We start from the raw sequence: 8275 nt of genomic DNA, 5'->3' as shown, positions 1-8275 counted from the left end.
AAGGTTATTATGGAAGTGGTAACAGACTGAACATCTCAAGGGTTGTCTTTTTACATTGTCAGTGGAAGAAGGGAGGAAGGTGGGGGGAGGAGGAGAGTTCTGAAGGTGGTATAATTTTTTTTCCCCTCTTTTAGGTCTGGTAATAAACTTCTTTATATTCTTTCAAGTTTGGTGCCTGCTTTGCATTTCTCCTAATTCTTATCTCACAGAAGATAAACAGTAATGAGTATTTTAGACCAAACCACTACACCCTCTATCCAACCTGGTAGATTTTTCACTCCCACCTCCTCAGTCGTAAAGCTTCTAATGATCCTTCAAAGGCCTCTGCTGTGACTGCATCATTTAACTGGGACCATGGCCTTTTCAATGTACAAAACCAGGTGATTGACGTGAGGGGGAAACCGGCAAGGCAGGTAACACACCAGCTCTTCTGAACTCTCTGCAGCCCTGCCTGAGGAAAATAATCCCTCAGCTGTGTCAGGCAGGGTGGAGAGAGATAAAGCATGCATGGGTGAGTCTCTAAAGGGTCTCCCTCCAGAAAGACAGACGAGGAATGACTAGGGGTGGGAGTAAAGTGTGGCAGCTGTATTTACTCTAGTTTGCTCTCAGTATTAGTTTTATGACTTGAAATTACAGGGCAATACTGCTGCGAGGAAGAGACGTCTGAAAAGCGAAGCGGGGCTCTTTTCAAAAACAGCTAACAGCAGGGGATGTTCATTGCTCTGTGCCTCTGTGTTTGCTCTGAAGATAAATTAGATATGCTGAAACTCTCAGACTGAGGGACACTGTTGTGTTTTTAATAATTTTACACAAACATTACACTTATGTATATATGTAAACACGCATTTAAAGCTTTGCTTCTGCTCTCAAGATCATTCCCACTTCAGAGTGACAGTGATGTGGAAAGGCATGTGAAGGCTCGAGGGCAAAATTCTCTGCAATTAAGATGTGTTAACATTGCTGTCACCTCTCCTTTCCCCCAGCTTCCCCATTAGATTTTTATAACTTTTCTGCTTCAGGAGTCAACCATGGTTGTACCTCCTGGTGGAGAAAGGCACTGGGTAGATCTGACAAGTTCTGCTCTCAGGGAGGAGACTGCAGGGCATCTCACTGCAATGAGAACTCTCCCTTCCCCAGGAAATCCCTCCTTGTATATCATTATATACTTTGGGGTATTGGTATATTCTTGCCATCCTCTCTGTCTGGAGTGGCTGTGCCCCTGTTCCCCATGGAAGCGACTCTGTCAGCCTTGTCTGTGTGTGCCTCTTCTGCAATCTGCAGCCTGGCCCAGGGCACTTTGCTGTGTTTTGCTGTCTGGCAAAGCTTGCCCTGATAAGGTACTGAGTTTGTACAGTTTCATGGTTTCAGGTGGCACAGACCAACTGAAAGAGCACAGCATTGCATCCACCACAACTGATGACAGATTGGCATTGACCTCATTTTGGGAAGACTGAGAGTGAACTGTGTAAAACGCAGAAAAGAAGACCACAGACAAACTTAGTAAGTTTCTAAATTACTGTGTTTTAAACCACGTCTTTCAGAACCTAATAAGGTGGGGCTCCATCAAATATTTAAGGGGACATTGTGTCATTTTGCCCCACATGATAAAATTCTTTCTTTCCTAGCATTTTTGAATTCCTATTTGTGGAAAAAAAGGATAATTTCCGAAATAAATCTTCTATCTGCATTTTCTCAGATGTGGTATAGGAAGGTTAGCCCAACTATAAACTGGTCTAAATTCTTTAAATATTTCTTCAAGAGCCTTTCAAAGATTCTATTGAGAGATCTGCAGATTCAGCTGTATACTGCTGTCCCTATTACCATCATAAGCTCAGGAAATACTAGTATCAAAATTATGACAAAACTGGTATTGACTTTAGTGGAAAAGGTCTGGATGAGTACTGTTTTAGCCAGCCAGGTCTTTTTTGAGATTTACTATATGACATTATTTTCTACCAAGCAAAGCCTCTAGAGGTTTCTGAAGACCTCTCTTCGCTGGTTTCCATTCTGCCATCATTCTTATTTTACAGACAGAAAGCTGAGACACACCAGACAGGTGAACTAGAACTATCTGGTAGACAGTGGCAGATTTGGGGCTCATCTCTCCCATGTTGCCATACATGTTGCTTTATATTTTGATTCAGGGTTCCATAAGGAGGGCTGATGAAATCACAGCCCATATTACAAATCTTGGCTTCCCCTTGGTTGGACAGAATTGTTCCTTAGAAAATAGTATGGATGACAAAATCTTAGTAAGTGAAGAGAGGAGAGGCAGTTCCAAGAAACAGAAGCAAAAGAAAATCAAGAATGTAAATAATTCTGAACCAGTTCTTGGGGAAGGAAGAGCTTGAGGCAAAACTTAAGGAGAATTCTTTGTCCTGCTGATTAATTAACCAAGGGAGAGTGTTTATTACACAAAGAAGATCAGTGAAGTTGGGTAGGTTTTTTTTTTGGTGTATGTTGATGTGTTTGCTTTTAATTTTCTTGCAATTCAAAGTTTTGGTGGTTTTTTTTTTTCCACTGAGTGTTGGAATGGTCTGCTGCAATCCCAGAGTTTTACTACAAGGCACAGTCTCAGCATGAGCCACTTCATCATAGTAAATTGTAAGCTTGCCTCCCTGGGACTCTGGGCAGGACTGGATACGATGATGTGCCTAAGAAAAGCATGAAACAGAACAGCTTGCAACTTTACGTGGATTCCTCTTCTTATGAGAAGCAATTTCATTCTGGAATGAAGAATGTCAAGAGGAAAATGAGCACAAAAAATAAACCATGTCAAAGTCAAGCACTCACTAAAGTCAGTGCCCTCAAACTGCAATGGCAACTTCTTTTGTATCACTGAATCTTTACTGATTTTAATGTAATTCATTCTGATTTATAGCACTAGTGTATAAAGTAGGGACAGGGAATGGCATTATCAGTTTGCAGTATCAGGCTGCTCCCTGAATTTGCACCCATAATTATATTTTCAGAAGCGAGTTAAAGTTTCCTATTATATCCACAGGAAGATCTATTTAAGAGATAGCAGGTGCACATCCCAAGACAATTTATACCACTGAGGAGTGAGCCAGCTTAGAAAAAAGATAGAGAAGATCTGTATCTCTTTTCATCCCTCACAACTCCCAGAGACAATTTTTCAGGTTTCAGCAATTCTTTTTCTGTTCACATAAGAAAATTCCTCAGTTTTGTTCACCATCACAATTCTGAAACATGGTGTCCTGGAGCTTGATATTCTACGTGCCTTGTAGAATCCTGTGGACCTAATCTTACCTGGTAAAATCCTCGCTAGTTTCAGTGGAATTCCAGATCAGGGTAGAAGCAGGTGGAACAGAAAGAAGTGGGAGCTAATGTGTGTGTGTATGAGTGTATTAGCCATCACACAGGATGGAGTTTATTCTGGGACACCTGAGGCTGGTAGAGGAGCAGGTGGACAGGGTACCCCAACTTCCCTTACATCACCTGATAAATCTGCTCTGGAAAGGCTGTTCATAGAATCTGAAACTAAGCTGACTTCCCCAGACTTCAAACCACAATGTTATTGTTGGGAAAAAAAAGCTTTTACTGCTACTTTGATGATTTCCTTTAGGTTTCTTTTTGCTGGAAACAAGTTCAAACAATGAATAGTATCTGCTATCTTCCTCCCATTTCTTCTGTTATCATTTTTCTTTCCTAAAATTGCCCATCACTGCACCTTTTTTCATCCAGAAAAATGTGAATGCTTAAAACTTTTGGGGTGTCTAGTCTTTAATTATATTCTATTTTGGAAAACTGTCAAAGAAACAGTCAGTGTAATTTCTATGTTTTTCATGTAGAAAAAAACTTCTTTTCAATTTGTTTAGCTGGAAGAGAGAGAAATTTGCAATGTGTGTCACAGACAGCTTTGTGCTAAGGCCATATGCTGTTGAGCAATAATCTCAAAAAAATCAGCTGAAGTTCTTTCTAAAGACAGAGAGTTCATAGATGAGGATTGCTCCCCCAAAGATTACAGGTACCGAAACATCATTCTATAACCTCTATAGCCTCTGAGTCTGGCATTTTCCAGAGGAAAGGTTTTTTTAAGGTTTTCTGTCTGGTAGTGCTTTAACATGCAGTGTCAGACTTATGAGTCCAGGATATTTTTTATCTTATGTGAATCTGTAAAAATTAAGAGGTTCTGAGTAGAGCAGTGTCTGGCAAAGGAATGCTCTTGCTTCTAGGAAAATTCAGCTGACCTGTGTTCTCCTGATCCCTGTTCATCTACCAGGAAGGACAGTCCCAGCTTTGGTGACAAGGGTTGTCTGAACAGCAAGGCCCATCTCTCTCTGCCTCTGCCCTCCACAGGGCATACAAGCTTTGAGAACTTCTGTGTGCACAGCCTGAACACATCCCACTGTCCTGCCAGTGGCTGGAGCTGTCAGGTGTTCAGCAGCTGGGTACAAGCCTCCCTGGCTCCTGCAGATGTCAACTGGGTTTCAGTGCTGCTCTGTGTATTTGGCCTATGGCTCAATAGATGCATCATAGGATTAGCCAGGAAGACTTAGGGTCTTTCACTGTCCTTAATACTCAAAAGAAACCTGATGATTAGCCAATCCTTTTTTTGATGCTCACTTGTGGGACACATATCAGCTCACAACAGGGACCTTCTTCATGTGCTTTTATCCCTTCGCTGATGCTCCAGGGATTCTGATCTGAATCTGTCTACATATAAAAGAAGGAAGGAAAGAGAGAGAGTGAGTCCCTAGCTCCCATCACAGATGGCTGATAATTAGTGTACTGCTTCCATCTCCTTAAAAACACAGAAAAAAGATAGTTTTCTAGTGACAATGTGATGACTTCAAGCTGTTTTGCATCTCAGTAATGCTCTTGGAAAAACACAGAAAGAATTTCTACCTCTGAATAAAAATAAACACTTGAAAGTTTATTTTTACTTATTTATACAGTGTCAAATATTACACGCCCTTCAAATTTATTACATGGGAAATGTTGTCTGAGTGGGATCTGCAGACATATGGAAATGGAGATATATTAGGAATAACTGCCAAAACCTTTCAGACGCGAATATCGTAATAGATCTTAAAAGTAAATGTATATGAAATTAAAAGCCATAGATGGCTGAACCATGACCCAATTTTGTTTCTGGTTTAACACTCTCATCCTAACACATGCTCTGCTCTCAGTCAGGACTCATTCTACTGTGGTGTCTCCTCATTTAGCTGATTTAGTCCTGTGGCTCCAGGTGTGCACAGTCTGTTCCACCACAACCCTCATGAGCACAGCAGTGCTACTCACAGGCAATGCAAGATGTGCAATCTTCTAATGGATAAACTGTTACCCATTCTGAAATATCTACCTCCACCTTCAAAACTTCCCAGACAAATAAAAATCCCCAAAAACTCTATGGTTTACAATGTTTTGTGGGTAGCACCAAATTCTCCAGAGAAGCAGGACACAGGACCCCATTCCATGGAGCTCTGTTTTCCTTTGTGATGCCAGTCTTAATCACATCCTTCAGTCACCTCTTCTTGTCATCATCTCTCCCCATGTTAGAAATGACATCTCTTATTTATTTTTCTGCCTCACTTTCTTAATTATGTTTCTGCTAAAGGGAGATGGGGACCTTCTATCACCAGTAGCTCTGGTGAATGATGAAGCTAAGACCAGATCCTGTAGGATGTCTGTAGCAGTCTTGGACTTTTACCACTTCTTAAGCCAGCATCTCACTGTTGGGAATTACTCCTTTTCCTCACTGCAGTTCAGCTGAAGAAGTTAAATGAAACAGTGCAAGTACTTGGATGAAAATGCTGTTAAGATTATCTTCAGTATAGTCAAGAATTATCCAGATGTTACTGCAGCTCTAAGTAAAATCTGAAGTTTGCTGTGGAAGCTTAATTTTAGTTAAATGTCTGTGGGAAAAATTCTGACTTCACATCTATTGAGAGATCAGCTAATACCAAGTGAGATTAAAACCTGTCAGCTTGATCTCCCTCAGTGAAGACAAGATGAAAAATAGCCAGACCATGCTTCTTCTGGGACCTGTGCATTAATCTTGCAACCTCGGTTACAAGGCATAGACCGGTATTCTGTGTTGTGCAGACAACACAAAACACACTCTGACCATGCCAGCAGCAACCCCAGATCTGACCTCACTTGGTAAAGACATCTGTGTGCCTTTGGGCATCTGTGTGTCTCTGGGTTTAATACATTTCCACAACAATCCAAAAAGGCTTCTACTGAGGGTCAAGTAATATGCTTTGACCCTGTTCTGCTTTAAACCCAGATGGAAAACTAAGCACCATGCAGCCTCTCACTCAGCCCTACTCTATCACCTCCATCCCACAGTGGAATGGAGAGTAGAATCAAAAGTAGAACTCGTAGATAAGAACAGTTTCATATCTGAAATCAAAGTAAAATACAATAACAATGTTAAATAATAGTAGTAGTAATAATAGTAATAATATTGGGAAAAGACCCCAGACTAGTGATGCACAAGACAACTGCTCTCCACCCGCTGAGTGATCCCAGACTCCCATTCCCCAGCTGAGAATGGCCACCCTCTGGGTAACTCACTCAGTTTATACAGCGGGCATGACATTCCACGGTGTGGAATATCCCTTCAGTCAGTTTGGGCCGCCTGTCCCAGCTATGCTCCCTCACAGCTTTGTTTGCAAACCCCCTCTACTCCCTCCTTGGCAGAGCATGAGACAGGGAAAAAAGAAGTCCCTGACTTAGGATAAACATGACTCAGCAAAACCCAAAACATCAGTGTGTTATCAACGCCATTCTCATTCTGAATCCAAAACACAGCACTGTAACAGTTACTGAGAAGAAATTAACACTACCCTAGCTGAAACCAGGACACCTATACATGCATTGAGTAGGACTGTGATCAGGTTTTCCCGATGAAAGAACTGTTGCCATACCAATTTCCTGCAGTGTCTTCTTTCTTTCAGCTTTTCTTTCATCATTTGTGACAAGTACAATTAATGTCAGTCAAAAGCCTTATTTTTATTGACTTAATATTGTCCTAACGTGCCTCTAACTCTTTCTGGTCCAATCTTTAAACCCTTCCATGTATGCAAAGTTTTAGTAACTAAGGAGTACAGTCATCATCAGCTTTTAGAACTGAAATCTCTGCAGTTTAAAGGGAAGCCAGTGAATGATTCCCCAGCCTCTACACGTTATGACACTTGCTTCCATGCACTTATTTTACATCAGCCTAGTGAGCAGAAACAAGGTACAGATTTTTGCTTCTCTGGAGTAAGACAGGAATGGCTGTGAATAATGAAAAAGATTGTCTCTTGGTACACCTATATAACGGCTTGCTGGCAGTCTGAAAACCTTTTTATCTTCTTCATTTGTGCATCTAAAATCACACTATTATTATTTTGGTTGGCTAATGTTTCTGCCCAGTTTTTTGGTAAATCACCATATGGGGAAAATACATATACGTGAGAAAAACTCCTTGCTAGGTTGAGCTGAATTCACTGGATGTTGCCAAAACATGAACCAAAAAATTAAAGCAGCGTTTGGAAAAGGTTTCTGGAGCACCCAGATTTTTGGAAATTGCAATGAGGCAGTGGACTGAACAGATACTATTACTGAACAAGATGCTTTCTCAGTGTGGGTGTACATGGTTGTTTCTTTCCCAGATCAATCAGTATTTAGAAAACTGCCTCCAGCTGGGGCAATGGCTGTGTAGCTCCAACATGGCACTGTTCTGGAAGTCTGAATGTGCTGGTTCAGATCACAGTCAAAGAGTGCAGCGAACACCAAACTTGTTGGATAGAAGAAGACCTTTGCCTGTTTTTGAAATCCTTTTTGTTTTGATTTAAGCATATGACTGTTGGGGTTTTAGGAGCTCTCCTGGGTTTTTTTTCTGTGAAAGGAATTTTCCCCATACGTGTTGCTAGGGGGACAAATTGCTGGGTATTTCAGAAAAACAAAAGAGCTGGCTATAGAGTGGGGTGCATCTGGCTACTCTTGTTTCACCTGGGTGTGTGGACAGTCGGTTGTGTTTGAAAGGAGAGAGAGGTGGCTTCCTTCGGCTGCTTTTCCTTCTGTTAGAGAAACCCTGGGATCCCAAGCCCGCCTTCCCTGCCCCGCTTGGAGCCAGGCTGTGACCGCCCTGACCCCGCTGTTGCTTCGAGCCTTCACTATGCTGTAGCCCTGCTCGCCCTGCCTGCCCAGACCTCCAGGGGGTTCCCACCACAGCTCCGCAGTTTGGATACGTGTCGTCTGTCACCTGGGATTTGTGCTTGTCCCTGCTGTTCCAGCCTGCTGCTCCCGAGGGTCCGGG

Source organism: Corvus brachyrhynchos, unplaced genomic scaffold (genome assembly GCF_000691975.1).
Source record: "Corvus brachyrhynchos isolate BGI_N302 unplaced genomic scaffold, ASM69197v1 scaffold22, whole genome shotgun sequence".
Classification (NCBI taxonomy): Eukaryota; Metazoa; Chordata; class Aves; order Passeriformes; family Corvidae; genus Corvus; species Corvus brachyrhynchos.
Note: the sequence above shows the minus strand (reverse complement) of the source record.